The sequence below is a fragment of the Anser brachyrhynchus genome (genome assembly GCF_964034855.1).
Source record: "Anser brachyrhynchus genome assembly, chromosome: 4".
In the NCBI taxonomy this organism is placed as follows: domain Eukaryota; kingdom Metazoa; phylum Chordata; class Aves; order Anseriformes; family Anatidae; genus Anser; species Anser brachyrhynchus.
In genome coordinates this window covers 27826435-27846415 of record NC_137698.1, presented here as the reverse complement: position 1 = coordinate 27846415, position 19981 = coordinate 27826435, and the positions used below count along the sequence as shown (strand labels likewise).

The following is a 19981-nucleotide window of genomic DNA, read 5'->3' as shown; positions in this document are numbered from 1 at the left end:
TGTTGTAGAGAATGAATGGTAAAATGACATGCTTTTTCCTGTAAAGAGCACTTTTGTTTTCTCTTTCTCCATTAACATTTCACCAGAAGTTGCTAATAACCTTATGCAGTTAATTATGTTCTTGCTATGCACAAATAACTGATATTTTCCATATTTTATTGCTTTCTACATTATTAGTATGCAAAAATTTGTGATATCAATATAAGCATAATACACATTCTAACGTCCCCACATATTCAGTAACAACCAAAATAAGAATCCCAACTCATTTCCCTCCTCAGATGTGGCACTCATTGCTCAAAACTAGTTAATTACCAAGTTCACGTCTAGATTTTTTCTGCCTCAAATTCATTTGACCTAAAAATAAAGCCTTCGTTTTTGAAAGCACTCCAACTAGTGCAGGCATTCCCTCAAGCCCATAAAATTAGAGTAATATCAGCATCAGAGATATTAAAATATGAGCACAGAAGTGGAACATTGAAAGGATTCAGGTTGTTTGGGTTCAGGTTATAAACTCCACAAATGTAATTCCAACTGCTTACTTTACAGCAGCATTACTGCACTGGATATCCCTCCTTAGAAACAGAGTCAATTTTCATTCAGCTTTGCTGTGAGCATTAATGCTGTAATTTCTTACCACTTTGCAGCTTTGAAGGATGACAGAAGTGAAATACAGAGGCAATTATTTCAGTTTCTATTGAAATACCACTTTCGTGGATTTTATGTTCATCTTAAAAATTCCAGTGTGATATAACCAGGAGGAGTTTCTTCTCCACTCTTTATAGTGTCAACGCTAACCACACACTTCTCAGTGATAGATTTTGTGTGCACACGACAGATGTGGTCCAAGTACCATGCTGAAGGAACTACCTACTAAAGGCTCAGGTTGCCTCTCCTCCACATAATCTCTAAATTTCTCATTTCCTTCTCATTCCCCTCTTGTTCATTCTGATGTTGAGTCATGCTATAGCAGGGATGAGGAGCCTCAGGCGCTTTCGATATTGGTTCCCTTCCCCTCCACCAGCTTCCCCTGTGTCCTGGCATGCATTCCCTCCTGGTTCTTCATCTGCAGAAGTGCAATACTAGCATTTCCCATTCATAAGGAGTGTATGATTGGCAGCATATGATTTAAGATACTGGCAAGCATTCAGATAACCCAGCCAAATAAAACTGATCAGCTAGAAGTCAGCTATACCATAATATCCCACCTGAGGGACTTTATGATCCTAGCTCTTCCAAAAGTGCTGTCTGCAATGTACCAGGTATCTACTGCAGTCTTCTCTATGCTATTTTTCAAGTTTTATATGATGTCATTTGTACAGGTGATAGATAGGTGCTAAAACACCAGTTGTGTAAAATGGCAGCAAGGCAACAAGCTCTATTTTATGAAATAAACTTCAAGGGCTTCTGACCTTTTCACTGTAACTCATTATCTGAACCAAGAGCATTTGGACTAAGCACAAGAAAAACTGGATTTGAATTTGTGCTGATAGGAACAAAAGAATTACGAAGTCCACACACGTTGTAGTCCATAGATGCTGTGATAATATAAATAACCACAACTGTCAGATAATTTGACAAACAAAAAAAAATCTCTAAAGATGATCACAGACAGCCTACTTCAATATAATGGACCTAAGATAGCATACAAAACAGTTCATGGCATTAATTTGATCCAAAAATAAAACCAGAGTATAAAAAAGATCTTTTTATTAATTTTAAATTGCAACACTTTGTTTAGAAACCCAGCCTTCCGTAAGGCATTTTCCATTTGCACAACAGCTGAACAGAACCAAGATTTGTGATCTGTAGGACGAATCCTTCCCATCTCTTGCAAGACAGCTATGATTTTTCAAATGACATGTCTTCCTTTGATATAATGAAGAGGGAAGTACACGCATGGTCTTTACCATATGAAACAGAAATAGCTTTAGAATCTGAAATCTTTTTCACACTTGTCTCCTTCAATTTCTCCAGGTAGGATACTATTTTTTTCTTACTGGTAATTATTTTTTCTTAGTGGTAATAAGCTGCACTTCGCACCTTCAATGAAGGGCATTCTCTCTATATTGTCTATGTTCTTTCAAATTTTCCCCCTGCTTAAATCCTACCATGTTTGGTCAAAAGTGATTTGGTGACACACAACCCACCGCCAGTATAAGGACAATAATTTAAGGGTCTTCTCTGTCAATATCTATTATACCTGAAAAGATCGATTTTTTTATTCACTTCCCACACATTTTGGGGGGGGGGAATAAATCGAACAGTGAACATCTGCTCAGTCTCCAGAGATTTGTATAAATCACTCTGACAGAAATACATGCCTCTCTTCCTGAGGTTACCATACTGAACCAAACAACTACACACATGCCAAACACACAGCTCGTTTGTGCCTCCTCATATACTTCTGGAGGGGCATGAAAAGCTTTTGGTACAAGCTTTACAACAACAAAGTGAACCAGTGGAGCACAAGGTCTAGAGGTTGTCTTCCTGAACAAGGACTCTCACCAATGCTTTTAGTGTCAAAGCTGATCAAAGCAAAAATCCAAGTAGGAATAAGGTAGCATAAGCCTCCTGCCCTGAACAGAGGTGAACAGAGATGCTGACATCCACTTTATTTTAATAAGATGGAAGAGGTGGAACAGTCACTGCACTCCTCACTGTACCTCCAGTTGAGAGTGTCCAATTTGAAGAGCTGAGAAGAGTTCCTCTCTGTGCACTAAAACACATCCAATACTGTGTCATTTATTTACATGGTATTGCTGTATTGCCTAACAAGGGTTAAGAAATTGGAGGGAAAAAAGTAAACAAGTGTTTTGTTTTGGTTTTCGTCCTTCTTAATGGAGTGATAGAATTTCCTCTAGCAATTGAAAGATAATTGGGTCACATTAACATTATCTTTGTAATCTCTTGGTTCAGCTGCTGTGAGATAGCCCTCCTTGTTTGACAGAGAGGAAGGGCAAGGGTGGCAGCTCATCTGTGAATTTTGTATAGGACTGTTTAACATGCAGAAAGGTTCATCTTTATGAACTTCTGTATATTCCTATCTGATAACTGTTTTTATTTCCATCCTGCCTTCTCTTTTCTTATTCCCCTTGCTCAGTGTCACACAGAATTGCCATCAGTGCAGTTTCTGCTATTTTGTTCTGTTTTGCCGCGCCCCCCCCCCTCCTCCCCCCCCACTGCTGAATAGACTTGTACCGTTATCTTAATTCTGGCTTTTTAATTCACTAACTCATTGCCTTTTACCCTCCACTGCCTTTCTCCATTTTATTTCAAGGCTATTAAGATTAGATTTAATTTCTGATGATTTCCTGCTTTTGTTTGATCTGTGAAGTTTATCAGGTCCAATCCTTTTTCCTCAGTACTTCTGCAACTACATTTTACAGATTGTCACCAATTTGTCCATCTCTCACCTAAATTTCTAACAATGCTATTATTAATTTTAGAAAAAGACTTGTTATCTGCCTGTCTTGTTCCCTCAAAATGCCAACCAACGGTTTCTTCTTCATTTCCATTCTTTCTAAGCCAACTGAACGTTTGCAGGAAGGTATTTCAGGCAATTCTTCAGCAGTTCCAGATTTTATCTAAGTGTACTCATTACCTGAAAAGTACTTCGCATGCTCTGGTTCTAAATTTTCCTTTTTTGAATTTGGACAAGTTTGTAATTCAGATTTCATTTATCAAATTTGTTCCAAACTACACCCATGCTGGCTGCATTATACTACACCTTTTATTCTGGCACAGGTGAAAATCCAATTATCTCCTGAAGGTCCTTCTCTATAGATCTCCTGTTTCTGTTGCACCATTTAAAGGTGAATAAATAGCATAACTTTATTAATCATTTTATCGTCAGAGTTCTTCAAGTTTCTACATACACCCCAAGTACATCTCTACTCTTTTCTCCTCATCTTTTCTTTCATTTCTAAAATAACAGATAAAAAATTCTTCACTTTGTTCAAAGTCTTGGCCCCCATGAATGAAAGAAACTGCTTTGTACAAAGATACACAGCAGCAGACACATTGTCCTTTGTTCAATTCACTGATACTACCAAGGCTGTATCATCCACCAAGTTGATACATCACAGCATCATTTGTAGTGAGCAGTTTTGAGAAAGAGCAATATTACCATAAAACAACCAAAAGTAGCAACTATATTCCTTTTCCTTGACTGCTAGATGAACTATACATTTTTATTCGAGCTGCATTAAAGAAATGTTAACAGTTGTGAAGCTTTAGCCACTAAGCATTATGCTGTAGAAATAGTCCCCATTTCCTGAATTTCAGCCAAAACAATCTACCATTCAGCTGTCAGTTTGGAACAGTCTCTGTAAGCCAAGTGGGGAACAACCACAACCCACATCTCTTAAACATGGAGCCTTTAAAAACAACTGCCAATATACAGATGGAAACAGATGGAGTAGGACCAAAGCATGATCTACAGATATTTTCTGAAGAATATATTAAAAAAGCAAACAAAAGTTCCAGTAGATAAGTCATGCTCCTGAAAATATCTGCACTATGCTTTCATCTCTTATGCCTAGTTCGATGTTCAAGCACAGACCTTTCAGCTTTGAAAGATCAGGCTACAGCTTTTATACCCAGGCAGGTTTAATAAAAGATTCAATATAAGTTCTGTGTAGCCAGCACCATCACTACATTAACTATTGCCCTAACAGTGAGCAAGAGTTAGGTTAGATGATCAGTCTGCCCTTGGGAAAACTGGATTCACAGTTCCTTTCTTCTGTGCTCCTTCAAGATGTTGTTCAGACCAGTCTCACAACAGTGAAAAATAGTTTACTCCTGCCAATAAATGCATTTCAAAGTGAGGTACATTTCTATTTTAAACACCCTTGTGTTGTCTAAGCACAGACTCCTACATGTCTAAGGGTGATAACTCTGAACCACATTCCAAATAATCACCCCCCTTCAGGAAAAAAAAATGGTTCTTGAAACTTTTTTCAAGGTGTGCTACAGGGAAGCTATCCACATGCTCTATTTCAAATTACTTCCAGAGAAACTCGAGAAATAGAGACTTTCAAGTAGAGCAAGCGCAATGGAGATAGTACAAATAAGCTACCTGATGGCAAATATTTAAAATCCCATACTACTTAAGGCTGGCTTTAAGTGAGGAACTATTAAGTGTGCATATCAAGAGTTCCTGGCATACTCTTAATGAAAAGGTTACCAGCAGTTCAGGATAACCTTGTTTGTGTAGATTTCTACAGCGGCCAAGGTAAGTGACTGGAAGAACCTGAACAGATACCCTCTTTCAGGACCTAAGTCTATTACCTACTCACCAATCCTACCTAAAGAGCTTCTAGGAGTCTAGCAATGTCTACCATAAGTTAAAACTAGAAAGTACGTGAACTGCTCTGACATCCAGTTCACCTGAAAACACTTAAGCTCACTGTTGGGATCCCCTCACAGCCAATTATTAACTGTTCTCTGGTACTGGGCAAATTTACATTTATAACTTCTGTTTAGAACCACTGACAATTGCATATTTCTTTGAGTTCATGCTCACTTGGTATGAATAGCTCATCATGCTACCAGCCCATCTTCCATGTCTGTGCCTAGAGGTCACAGAACCACCACACAAGCCCCCCCAGGTCTCTTTACAGAAGTTCCCACTCAGCTGACTGCTGGGCTCTTTCACTCTGCCCATGAAACTACCCTGCCCTAGGTGTTTGTACGTAAACACTGTGCACTTCTAGATGCTGGTCACCTTACCCATGTTCAATTTCATCTCCTTGCACAATACATTGGAATTTAATTAACAGTAAATGATATAGCATGTTGCAGAAGGTAAGCTGAAAGAGCTTGAGAAAAAAACTATAAGAATTAGAAAGCAAGCAACATATTTCTTGTTTCAGTTGTCTTGTTTTGACAGTACCTCCAGCATTTGCAGGTTTAATTTCTCTTTCAAGCTAGAGGCATAAAGCAAAGTGCCAAAGAAAATGATTTTGTCCAGCCTCAGCTAGTCATTTTGAGGTAATTACAGCACTGAATGTTCAGCCTGAAGTTTTCCAGATAGAGGTTTAGGTTAGCTGCCTTTCTCTAATACATATCTCAATTCCAACTCATCTCCATTGAAATAACCCCAATACCACACGATGACATTCTCTAGATTACAGCAAACAGATTTTGTCATATAGCCTAGTACTTCCATAGCTTTCCTAGAAATCTAGGTAAATAAACAAGATATTCTAGGCTACATCCTGGTCTCCATCCACATTTTTATTTTCTGTGACATAGATACAGCAAAGACCCATGCACATTAGATGTAAAAATATAAGGAACCATCCCCATAAGCAATGAAAGCAAAGCAACAGCAAGAACACATCCAGGTTGGGGTAGGATTGAGAAAAGTTTTGTTGTTTCCTACGAAATTATTCATTCAGCATAATTCTCTTGCTCAACCAAAATACTCTGTTAGGTTTCAAGTTCTTAAAAATACTCTAAATAGCACTGAACATTGAAATAAAGACTCTAGATGACAAATCTTTCATTTAAAAAAAATGATATTCAGGGCTGAATATTTGATACAGTGATACAGGTGAACAGGCAAACTCACAGACTGCTTCAGATTACTCTTATTTAGGTCTAGGTGAAAATTTCTTGCAGACCTTTCAAAGAAGTTCATTTGAGTAATGTCAAAAAGCACGTGGCTCCCATACAATAAGTATACGCACCTGAGTTAATGGAATCAAATCCATAATTTTAGAAATTTAATATCTTTTGTAAATAAATACAAAAAGCTTGTCACTAGAAGTCGCTAATATTTAGTATATATCTTGAACAATGAGAAGACCATAAAAAAATTTAACCACCAGCAATTGTCAAATCTAGATATTAGCCATGGATTAATTCTTGAGTGCTCTGTGGCTTAAAGGATTAATTTTTGCACTTCAGTGAAATATGCAACTCACTTCCAAAATATCACCACTGTAACCAGTAGCAGAGACTAACAAAAGCTGTAGTACTGCAGCAAACTTGTTCTAAGAATCTTTTTTTTTTTTATCAAATTAAGAGCCCAGCGCTGCACCACTGATTTAATGAATACTTTCGTCTCTTAAGTTAATGGCATCATTTCAACTCTCTGAAGAAACAATATATTATGGATTCACAATCAAGAAATGCATTGTGACTGCAAATTCTATTTCTTATATCCCTCTGTATATAATTAAGATTTAAATTCCTTGCACTGTACTCGAGCCATAAGCAATCCTCTGAGAGTTTTTAAATGAGCTTTAATGATCACTCCACAGGAGGATTTTGAATACTAACATTATCAATAAAAACAGCTCTATAAATATGCTAGCTCCACAGATCCGTTTCTCATCACAGAATATTATTGGTGCCATTGTGGGTAGCTACATTGTCCTATGGACTTTAGGAGGTCAGATAGCATCCATTATAAAAAGCAAACATATTAAGAACAAAATTGCAAGGCTCATCTGTATTTCTTGCTGATATACTTCTACAGCTAGAGTCCAGCAGCCATTCCTTACTTGCTTTGTCTTCAAAACATTCACCTAAGTGATGGATATCAACTACCACTGAATATCCAAAGATCATTTGCAAAGTATTCTAGTCTGATTGTGCTCAAGGACATCTCTTCCCTTTCCACCCACTTACATCAGCTCCTTATGATTTCGTGATCAGCTTCTCTAACATGCTTCACCTTTCTTTCTCCCACAAGAGTAAAGGGCAGAACTTAGTAATATTTATTTATTTATTTTTCCACTAGCTTGAGACTCTGGATTTTATCACAAAGACCACAACTGATACAGGGAACCTGTTTGATATAAAATGATATCCAAATGCATGCAGTTTTATAAAGCTATTTTTATAAATCTTGAGGAAAACAACAGAAGCACATTGCTTTGAATAAAGCATACTCTCGCACATTTAAGTTATTACAGGGCTTGCCTAAAGAATAACACACAGAAAGCAGGTTGTTTTTAAACCAAAACTACACTAAGTGCCCGTTTAAATATGTAGCCATATATTATAAAGAAATCTTTGTTTCACTAGGAAGGAGATCGTTGCCTGAAAGCACACAGGAGGAAAAGATGTAATCACATCAATTTAAATTGTGTTCCTTATAAGTTTTGTACCTCTCCTAGATCATTTCACTTTGTCACATTTCCCTCATTAAATTTCATATGCTAGCCATCAAACACATTAAAAATGGGAAAAAATATGGGAAGCCTTGGATAAATTTAAATTGATGGAGGCCTTTGAAGTCAACACAAACGAACACTCCAAGAAAGAGCCAACCCCTCCTCTTCAATTTTGCATGCAAAATTCTTAACCAGCACTGACCAAAAGTAAAATTGGTATACCCTGCACACTGAGCCACAGGCTGGATAGCACAACTTGAAGAACCACCACTGCTGTCACAATGCACTGCACACCAGAGAGGCAGTGAATGGACAGAGTACAGCATGGTGGGAGCCAATTTTTAAAACTTGGTTATACTGAAAACCCTGAAACATATCAATATCTGAAACTTTCTCCAAAATGACACACTATCACTGATTTTATAGCTCTCTATACCACGTATTCTTCTTCGGAAAACAGATTTTCTTCTGAGGGCACTTGCTTCCAAACCGGAGTCCATTTTTCACATAATCCAAATTGAACTACAGCAAATGCAACACTCCCATAAAAATCAATATTCAGCTTAGCTTTACACTGGGTTGCATGTACACTTTTCCTCAGCTCCTACCACATCTTGCAAGTTTGCAGGAATATATTAAGTCTGTCTGAACAGACTTAATGAACTTCATCACACTTAAAAGCAGTGTTGCTTTGACTAAACAAGTACTTTTAAGTGTTTCAGACAGTACTAGAAAGCATTCTTTATTTATAAGGTGACATTATTAAACACACTTGTCTTCACACGTTGCATTATACTAAAAAGTAATGTCTACATCTTTGAATTTCTTTCCTACTTAAGAAGTGCAACATTTCTCTTCTGCGTATTCCAGAAAAAAATTTCTTCGCAAAAGACATTTAATTTCCCCAGTAAGTTATTTTACAGCACCTCAGATGCAGAATCCAACCTGCAGGATCCAGTCCAGAAGACAATGTCTGAAGCTATAATGCTTGTTCTTTTTTCCATCTAATGACAATCTTCAGTTTGCTATACTGAAACACAGATGAACTCCAGACTGTTCCTGTTTGCTCAGTAGGGTGCAGAGTCTCCAGCAGCAGGGAAAATGGAAGCAGCAGCTTAACTAGCATTCAAAGTGGTGACATCAAGACTTTCTGGGCAATTAAACTGATGCCAGCCTCCTCTGTACTCAGAATTAGCAGTGTTCTCTGGGGGGGGGGGGGGGGGGGGGCGGGGTGAGGGCAGAGGTGTGAGAGAAATTAATGGGATTTACAAAAATCTGTATGACATAATTCACGGTTTCCTGCAAAGGAGTAGATAGCAAGATGCTATAGATTTATGAAGGCTTCTATCTAGAAATCAGTTAAGACTTCTTCCTCCCACTCTAGTCAAAGTTTATTCAAAAACCTTTCCTCTGATATCTAGAATCTGTCTCCTAACTTGCAGCCTAAGTGAGCCCATAGTCTGCTCATACAAGTTTGTCCTGACTGTCCACTTCCCTCTTCTCCTCCTTTTGTTAATACAAAGCAGGGTTAAGTAAAGAGCAATTGCATGCCTGCATGTGCTCAGTTTTGCTAGGATTGGCAAAAGCCAAAGCCTCTGGGTCCTCAAATAGCTTCAATGACGGGGGATGAAAAAGAGCTTTGACTTTGCTATTTCAACAGCATACACGTTATTGCAAAGACTTAACCTTTTGTGCTAGCATTAGTATTTCAAACTATCCTGCCAAACTTCTCACCCGACATATCTTAGGCTTGGTTGTCTTTTCTGCAAAGTCTAGGACATTAGGGATACATACTTTTCCTAAGATTTACCAATGAAACAAGGTGGCAAGCCACGTTTCACAGCAAAAAGCTTCATATTATTCCTAAGAATTACCTTACACTCTGTACTGTTAGATTTCACCTGGCTCTACTAACATTGTGCTTTTTCTAAATTCTAGTGTTCTGTGAAACCAAGAGCTTGTCTTGAGACCAACAGCTTTGTATTAGCAGTAAATGCCATGACACCACCCCATTTTTGGGCCACACATTAAAAACAGGCGAGGCAAAAAAAACAGATGGAAATAGTGTGGCAGAACAGAGGCCAGTTTCAGGCCTCCGTAGACTTCCTTTGCGTCCTTCCATGCTGGCTTTCAGATTATGCAGAAGACCTGTCATATTTGTCAAGAACTGGACTGAAGCATTAAACATTTCCCAACACTACTGATTTTTAATAAGCAATCCAAGAATGATTTTTTGTGGTTCTTCTAAAATCCCAGGGCAAAATCTATTATCTCAAATGGATTTGTCACAGTAACACTAAATTGAGCATCCCAAATCTGTAGTACACTAATTTAGCTCAATTTGATAAGCATTTTTGATCAGCAAGCCTTAAAGTACTTGAACAGGAGAAACATGGGTGTATTCAACATAAGTTTAACTGTATAGGCTTCGAATTTGGAGAAAAATATATGAATGGGTATTCTCCTGTAAAGGTTATTACTTTAATGCAAGAACAGACATCACTAACAGGGGTGAAGGGAAGGTGAAAGCTGATCCAGACCAAACCACAAATACCCCTGCTCTGGAGTACTGGGGATAAGCTGGTTGCCAGCACAAAGCCCAGAAGTTAATACTCCACACCTCTGACTTTATCATTTCTCATCTGGGGCACTGGAATTTGAAAGCAAATATGATATTTAGGTATCCTTAAGTATAGTAAGTAGTCTGAATACTTCATTATCTAGACAATATATATATATATATTGAGAGCAAAGTATATTTTACCCAAAATATTTGTGACCAGACTCAAAGTGCTACATGATTTTTTTCCCAGCACAGTAAAAACAGGGAAGCTGACCAAGGTTTAAACTAGTCAACCCCATGGGCCTCTCCCAACCTAAAAGAAGTATGAGTTATCACCAAGGATTAAGTAAAAGTCTATTAGCAGCTTACTCACAAAAAGGCAGATTCAAAAGCACTTAGAACCCTGATTTCAGCTGGAGCCTTTAGCACTAATTGCTCTCAAAAAAAAATACAAAAATACTACAAGAATAGACAGTCCTTGCTGTGCAGAGCACTTGGTTCATGTTACTCAGGAAGTTTGTGCATTCAGTCTGAGTCTCTCATAACCAGTTGCTCTAACTCCAAAACATTACTACTCTCTACTGCTTTTTGAGGTGACCCAGAGTTCCAGAAAGGTATTTTGAATACAGAAAGGTGCTATCCTTGTGAACTTCTTAGAGGTCACACCTGCCACTGCTGCTTTCAGAATCAGATTCACCTGTTGAGAGCCATATTTTATTATGCACCTGCTGTGGTAGAGTTAACCAAACAAGGAGCATGAAATTAAATTACAGAATCTGAAGCAAAGTCTTTCTAAAATCTGTAGTCTGAACCAACTGATATCAGTCTGAAAGAACCTTTCAGCCTCTACTCTGGAAATAATAAATGCACAAGATGTTATGGCCAGATTCAACGAGGGTAGAATCATGCTGCCAGCCATTAAGACTGGCTCCCCTAAGTAAATCAAATGTCTTCATGAGGTCCTTCTTCACAGTGACCTTCAGGGTTAGAGTACAATGCAGTATCTCTAGATGAACAGGGGATTTTGGGCGGTGTTTTAAATACACACACACAAAAGCCTGCAGTCCTCTATCTCATACATAGGCATCCATAGACTTACTCCCTGTACTTATTCAGAATAACTACTGGCATTTTTCCTCTATATTTTGCTGTATTTACTTTTCTCCATACCTTCGTCTTTGTGGAATGATGACTTCTTCCCTAATGTTGCCTATGCATCTGATAAGAGCAAGCATTTACTACTTAACTGTGAACGCACAGGTAAATCAAGAACATCACAATTCATGTGTTAGCTAACATGGCTATTTCCTTTTCAAACACTATGAAAACAATCCTGCTTGCAGTCAATATAAAAACTGTTGTAATAAAGAGTGCTGTTGTGCCAGACAGTCACACAACCCTACTGGTTCCTTTCACTAGCATTAGACATTACACTCAGTAAAATAATCTTATTCTACAATTATTTGGCAGTGGTAGCATTCTGAACTTACATCCACTTTCCTCCCCAAAAATGTATGCACAGAATAGCATATAACAAAGATCAGCATTTATTTACAGCACAATGAAACACAGGAGGGGTTTTGCTGTTTGCACAGTGACACTTCTAGAAGTAGTGAGAAAGCACTTTTCCAAGCCTTTGACCTGCTTTCATTGTCAAGAAGGGTACTGAGACCAAGAGCAGGGGGTTACTCAAAACAGCCAAGAGCTTGGGGATGGGCAGCTATTAAAGCCCATGAATCCTAAGGACTGCTGCATCAGCCAACATGCAACCCAGGCTTGTCAGTATTCATTATGCTGTTCCCACAGTAGAAAAGAGCTTAAATGCTCATTAAATCTGGAACTCTTCCAGACATTAAAGCAGTATGCTGGCTTTCCTAGCTTTTCAGATATGCCAGCATCATACCACCCTCTTTTTTATGATCATATCACCACCTATAATCATATCACCGAGAAGGCCCACTTCTAGGCCACTTCTTTAATTCTTCAAAAGTAATGAAATCTATGCTGTTGCTAGTTATGGCTAGTCACACGAATATATGGGACATATGAAAATTAAGCAATCGTTATGATAGCACTGCTTGATCATTTAAACACAGATGTTCTCAGATGACAGTTCTTCATACTGACTGATCTTATGATACTAGCTTGCAATAATTTCCAGCAGCTAAATTGCAGGGGAAGACAGCTTAAATTTGTTCAGTACTTTCCTAATATTCCTTAACCACATAAGCAATTGCTGTTTTACCCTTGCCACCCAGCGCGACAGTAAACGAAAGGAGACCGCCGTCAGATTCTCCAATCTGCTCCTGCCACACCGCACCGACGCGCTGCAGCTTACCCCGGCACACTGCCGAGGCAGAGTCAATTTCTCGCTGGCAGCACTGCTCCTCACTTTAGAGGTTACTTTTTCCTCCTTGAATTGCTGCAGTCAATAAAATAAAATAATAATAATAAAAAAAAACAAAAGCAACAAAAAACACCTTGCACTTCATCTTATTCAGAGCTTATTTCTTAAGAATGGCACAACAAAACCCACTGACTGCAGTTTGTCTTCCCATGTTTTGTGTTACTTTCTGATGGACATTATTTACAAATAACAGGCAGACAACTAAAGCCGAAGAGCATACACAGGAGAAGATTTCCTAAATCAATATTTGATTGCTGAGTCATAGTATCTTGCAAAACTTATAGGACTCACAGGGGCAGCTCTCAGCAACTTAGTCTGAGTTATTAGCCTATATACATGGAATGGAGCTACACAGCCCAAAGTGAAGCTTACAGCAAGAGAAGAACGCATAACAGAGAGAAATATTCCTAACAAAATACACACACTGAAATAAAATTAAAATCACTACCTACCTAGGGCCTTTGAATCACCAAACCAACACCAACCCAAAAATCAGAAAGGAAAGCCCACAACACCACCCATATCTTTCTACCCCCACATCCTTTTATAAATTTTAGCAAACAAGCACCTGGCAGTCAGCTGAGATAATTAGTCCTACTGCCACCCCCTTTAGCATTGCAATAGCTTCACCTGTTCCCTTTAACCTTCCCAGCAACATCTGGTTTGTCTTGAACCTGTCCTGGAGATTAACCCTCTGCTCTCCAAGCTTTTGATTTGTATCACAGATGATTTTGAATTAACAGAATGGTATACTGAAAACGTAACAGAAAATACAGCTTTGTAAGGGATGATTCCAAGTTCAGATGGCTTGTCTTGGAGGAGGATCTTGGAGAAAATATAGCATAACCATGTACTACAACACAGAAATAATGCTGAGAAGCCCTTGGTTTGCATCTTTTGTTAGTTTCATTGCATTTACAATCAACAGTAAAGTTTAAAATGTATGCAGGAAAATGTCACAAAACAGTACTGTGAATGCAAAGAATAATAACGATCAGTGAGGCATGGCAAGTTCTGGCCATGTTCTCAGCCTAGAGTGGCTCTGTCAGGCAGGTGACTGGGCCAGAAACAACAGCTTCAGTAACAGTCAGACTAACTTATTATGGAAAACTGAAGATCTCTCACACACACACAAATTAAGCTTGAAGTCACAGAAATACCCATAGATATGTGCCAACATGCATTCAAAGTAATTATCATAACTCTTTTTTAAACAATACTTGCCTATTTTTACAATAAAGGCTGAGGAGAATATCTACAGAAGATTAAAGACTCAAAATTGAAAAACATAAGAGTTGGTAAATAGACCATGTTTCTTCTGTTATAAAACACTGAAAACAACACAATACATATATGGTCCTTCAAGAACATTCCATACGTCTTAGAGAACAAGTCCTACGAGGAGTGACTGAGGGAACTGGGGTTGTTTAGCCTAGAGAAAAGGAGTCTCAGGGGAGACCTTATCACTCTCCTACCTTGAAGAAGGTTGTAGTGAGGTGGGGGTCAGTCTCTTTTCCCAAGCAAAAAGCAATACAAAAAGAGGAAATGGCCTCAAGTTGCACCAGGGGAGGTTTCTGTTGGATATTAGGAAAAATTTCTTCACTGAAAAGGTTGTGAAGTATTGAAACAAGGCTGCCCAGGGAAGTGGTTGAGTCACCATCCCTGGAGGTCCTCAAAAAATGTGCAGCTGTAGAGCTTAGTGACATGGTTTAGTGGTGGACCTGGAAGTGTTAGGTTAAAGATTGGATTTGGTGATCCTAGAGGTCATTCCCAATCGAAATGATTCTATGATTAGAGAAACTGTAATACAAACTAAATATGTAATAACAGCTATCAGAATTGGTAGTCAATGAAAGAGAAATAAATTGTCAGTATTTCCACTTTATGTAGTAAAAGTACAGTAGACTGTCAGAACTTTGCAACTGGTGTTTGTTGTTTTCTTCCTTTGTTTAGTAATTTCTTTACTTTTTCTATCTCTACTAGAAATAAATAAATAAATAAAATCCCTTGTGTTGGTTGTTCTTTTCTTAAAAATCATATTGTGCAAACAAACCACAAATTAAACAGACATCACTCAATGTCTATTCATGTGGGTTAACAAAATGAAAGCCTATGCTCTTGCACTGTATGTTACACACCTTTATAGGAAAGGTTCCCCACCATGGCTTGGTAGACAAAGGAACCAGAGCAAAGTGAGAGCCACAGCTATTGGGCTCCATTTCCCTGCATGAAGTGGAAATGGATCAGTCCTCAACCGCCCTGTGGCACACTGTAAATTTGCCTCTAACCTTTACAGAGACAAGATACCAGCATGTTTGAAAGGGAACATCATGAAGTTTTCCTGAGCTACAGACTCTTAGGAAGCATATAAAGCCCAGCAATTGAGTATCAGACAGTTCTTTTCCCAGGATATTCCCCAAACAGCTTAGGGTAACACTTTAAAAGAAGGTTTCTATTTTCCATTATTGTTCATTTCAAGTGACACGTTTATTAGCAACAAAAAACTCACATTAGACATTCATGTCAGACATATTGAATACCACTACTTGTCAAATTCCACAGAGCTAAATCATTTTCTCTTGGGACAATTATCAATATCACAAAGTTCTCAAGTTCCTGGCCAGCAGTAGCTTCCCGAACTTTTGCGTTTGTGTTGTACCTATGAAGTATGTGGACTATCAGAACAACATTCTACCCTATGTCAGTGATTCGGGATAATGTGCGTCTTTTCATGAGTGAATTATATCAAACTAATAATAATTAAATAATTAAATAAAAAAATAAAATTAAAATTTAAATTAAAAAAAAAAAACAGTGAACTCTTGCATAGGAAAGCCATCTCCACCTTCAATTTTTTGAGTTTCTCTGTGTAGAAATTAGCTACCAAATCTCTCATCCTTTTGGAGGAAGTTTGCTATTTACTGATCATTACTCTTCTCAGTACTTGGTAGTTTATGCTGTATAGTAGCTGTTTACATGTCACTAAACATGTTTATAAAAGTGTGTTTATATAGCGCATAAGTTCATCTATCTCTCTGTAAGACTTTTTACCAGTGACCAGCTGCCGTAACACTTTTTTCATTTTCTGATCAGCAGCACAACATTTGTCAGCACAGCCTTAACTAAGACCATTGCTTAACCTAGGATACTTCGATAGTAAAAAACAAGCCTACAGACTACTGTACCTGAGAGCTGGATCCTCTTGCAAGCTACAAAACACAGTGCTGCAGGGCTTTCCCCCTGCCTCTGCAGAGGAGGGTGCTGGCCCATAGAGCATTTGGAGATCAGAAGTCCCATCAGTGGATGGAGTCTCCTAGATGCCCAAGAGTCAGAGCAAAGGCCAAAAAACAGCTCTCTCAGCCACATGCTTTCTCTTTATACAGCAAGAGATTTTCTAGTTGTGAAATAACCTCCTACAACCATGCCTGACCATTCACATACAATCCCTTCCATTAGAATAATTCATATATAGTGAATTTTAAGGAAAAGGAAAATTGTAAAAAACTCCTATGATGTTTGGGAATTATCCCTCAGATATAATAGGTCACAAGATATATCTAAAGGCAGTGATGAGATTAACATATCTCTGTAGCAACTACATTTATTTAAAAAAAAAAAAAAGAAAGACTTTTTGCATCAAAATCAGTAGTAATGTCTTTCTCGGGAAATTTAGAAGGGACTTTTTTCTTGACTGCTGCATGTACATCAGTGCTGCTTCTTTAAAACCAGTGTTTTTATGCTCTGACTACTAAGAAAAACTGTGTTTGGCTACAGAGGCACATGAAGCTTTTGCACTGGTCTGCAGTCATTAGTGATGTTTCTGCAAGGTGCAAGAGGAGTGTTATTTAAATGTCATTTAGAAAAGAGGTCTTCTTCGCTGAAAAGCAGGCATCTGCACAAATATAGCAGCACCCGTGTAAATCAGACTCTGATTCTTGTGTTTTCCTAGCCGACTGTGAATAGTGGAAGATTTCTTATCTGAAACTTTATTTTTTACAGCCAAACCTTCACGTTAATAGTGCTGTGTGTTTTCCTGTTTCACACTGACCTAAATTTGGGCACACCTTCTTGGACGTAACTGGCAGGAGATTGCATCTATGCTAACATAAATAATATGTAGATTTTGTAGCGATGAAGCCAGGATGTTTCCAGAACTCCACCACACTTAAAATGAGTTTTATATTCTACCACTGTCCACATTATAGACATATCCTAAACTGGAAAGACCGGGGATAAAGCAGCAGCATAAATTTCAAACCACAGCTCCGCAGAAAAGTGTTTGGGGTGTAGAATGTCTTACAATTCTTCTGTGGAGATGTTTCTGTCATTGTGAAAACCCTAAAATGTGGCATACTTAACAGATTCACCAGGAAAAATTAGAAGCAGTTTTGAAAAAATGATTGAACTTCTGTTGGCACTGGGAAAAGGGAACAGAGATGAAAGGCAGGCACAGTGAGAGAACAGCCTGAAGTGAGAACAGGATCAGACCACCTGGTCAGGCAGTGGCAGTGGAAACGGCAATGTGGAAAGTTACCAAACCTGAACTGAGCTGAGGGCTGAATTGCCTGGGAAGCACCAGCACTAGGTAGGAACAACACACAAATCTCAACTGAGCAACACTCAGGGCAGATCAATATACAATAGGACCTGCAGATCAAAAACTGTTTTCCCTCCATGTTAGCTGCTAGCAGAAATCTTTGAACAGAAACAGAGAAGGAAACTAGAAGTGCTAATAAAGTTGTGAGAGAGAAACAAAGGAGATTTCAGTCATGAGATTTAGCGCCGGATGCTCAGACTAGGATGTATACATGAGTACAGGTGGTTCACAGAAGGAAAAGGGCACATTTTAAAGAACAGCTTATTTTTTAAGAAGCCTGGATCATACAGCCGTGTCTACCACAGAGACTGCTGAGGAGGCTCAGCTCTCCTGCATGGGCTTGCCAACCTGAAACTGAGCTGGCTGAAACAAGAGATTACCACCAGTGGCAGTGAGGAGCATGATGTTCTTTGATTCATTCTTGTTATGATTTGGAGAGAAAAAGTACTTTCAAAACTATCCCTGATGGGGCAATTCTCACACACCCAAGTCCCAACCCCTATCTCCCCTCCCCCCTTTCTTTTTTTTTTTACAGTCACGTAACAGTTTTGAAAGGTATCCATCTCAATGATTTTTTCCCCAACTATCATGCCATTTGCCATTTCACTGCAACAAACAAGGAGAAATTTGATCCAGGACAGAAGATAATCTATTTCAAACAGCATTCATTAGCAACACCCCTTAATGAATTTTAGAAGTAGAACAAAAAAATAGTTCCCAGCATTTATAGCATATATAACTACTTTGACCTAATTAATTGAAAATAAGTTTGTCTTGGCATATTGCAATACAGGAATATACAGTACCTTAAGAACAGATTTCAAATAGAAATACCCAGAGTATTAAACTAGTGCAGGTGCAGCTTGCAAAGTATCTGCATTAGCTGAGCCCATCACAGCCTCATAACTCAAATATTTATTCAGCTTCTGTAAGTTTTGAAGTCTATACCGAACTCTTTTCTGATAACATTCCTGTGAAATCAGCTAGGTTAAAATAGGTCTGTATGAGCCTGGCTAGAAGGATCTTTTTTCTCTAACAGCCATCTGACTCATAAAGAGCTGGAGTAAAAAGCACAAGTAGATTTGTTGTGGTTCACTTGTACTGCTCTACAAGATTTCAGGGATAGAAATGCATTTGAATGAACTACTGTGTAATGAACCTAGATGACTGTTCGATTCATTGATCAAAGTGTTTGTAGCTCACATTTTGAATCAAGCAAAGTAGAAATAACTATTGAACAAATAAATTTCATCTGTCAGAGTCTGAGAAATCACTTAGGTTCTTGAAAAATTGTATTTTTAAGTAAAATATATATATATATATTTAAAGCTTTGGTCACCTGTCAATATAACTAAACAGCAGCTTATTTTTTATATGTTCTCAGAGCTGCAAGAAATATGGAAGGAATACAAGCAGCACATTTACAGACTAAACAGGATGAGATAAAAAGAAACTGTAGATTAATTATTTGCAGTTAGTCAAGTATTTTTATCTTGTCAATAAAATTAATAGCCTCAAGTAGTCTTCTCTGAGTAACAACCATTCTTACTTATTGCTTTCATCTCCCTTACTTTTTGGAGTTCAGGCATCCCTCAAGAGGTTTTTTTCTTTGGCTTGAGGTCTCTTTTTTTACTTAAACATATTTTCATAATGTGTTACATCATAGAATAAAACATTTCTCTCTAGCAAGAGAGACGGTTGTGAGGGGTACTCTATAGTTAACAGTCTTAAACTGCACCAAATGCTCTTTTCAGACCTCAGACTGATGCTTCCAACAATTAACAATAAAATTCCATTTTAGCATCATTCCTTCAGTGGCCTTGAAAGCACTAAAGACCATAAAGCTGCAAAAGACAAAAATTAACAGCACCAAAAACTAATTTAAAGAAATAAATATTGGAAACAGTAAGACAATGAACACTGATATCAACCAAGAGTTCTGGTTATTTCTAAGGAACACGGTAATAGAAGAACAGGAAATAGCTGATTAGGCTGCTAAAGGCACTCCAATCTTCTTCTATTTATTCCCAAAAAGTGAGGCTTTATGGAAGGAAGTTAGTTCCAGCACTTATTCCCTTTCGCAGCTGGTACTCCTATTCCACACATTCTCTTCAAATTGTTTCATTCGAGGACTTCACTCATAAAAAAAAAATCACAGAGCAACACAAGCCCACTTCCCAAGCAGAAGAATTATGAGCAGGAAACCTAATTCATCTTTCCATTGTATAATGATTTATACACCCATCTAGTTATTTTAGTCAAAGCCACTAGGAATCATGGCTGCA

General features: G+C 38.1%; 1 long non-coding RNA gene across 2 annotated transcripts in view; it reads right to left on the bottom strand.

Moving 5' to 3' along the window:
• The window catches only part of LOC308195036, a 56521-nt gene extending 42305 nt beyond the window's left edge, over positions 1–14216 (bottom strand). For both annotated transcript variants that reach the window (XR_013951170.1, XR_013951171.1), the window contains exon 1: positions 13552–14216. This is a non-coding gene — a long non-coding RNA (uncharacterized lncRNA). The remainder of the gene's footprint in view (positions 1–13551) is intronic.
• Positions 14217–19981: the final 5765 nt, after the last annotated feature.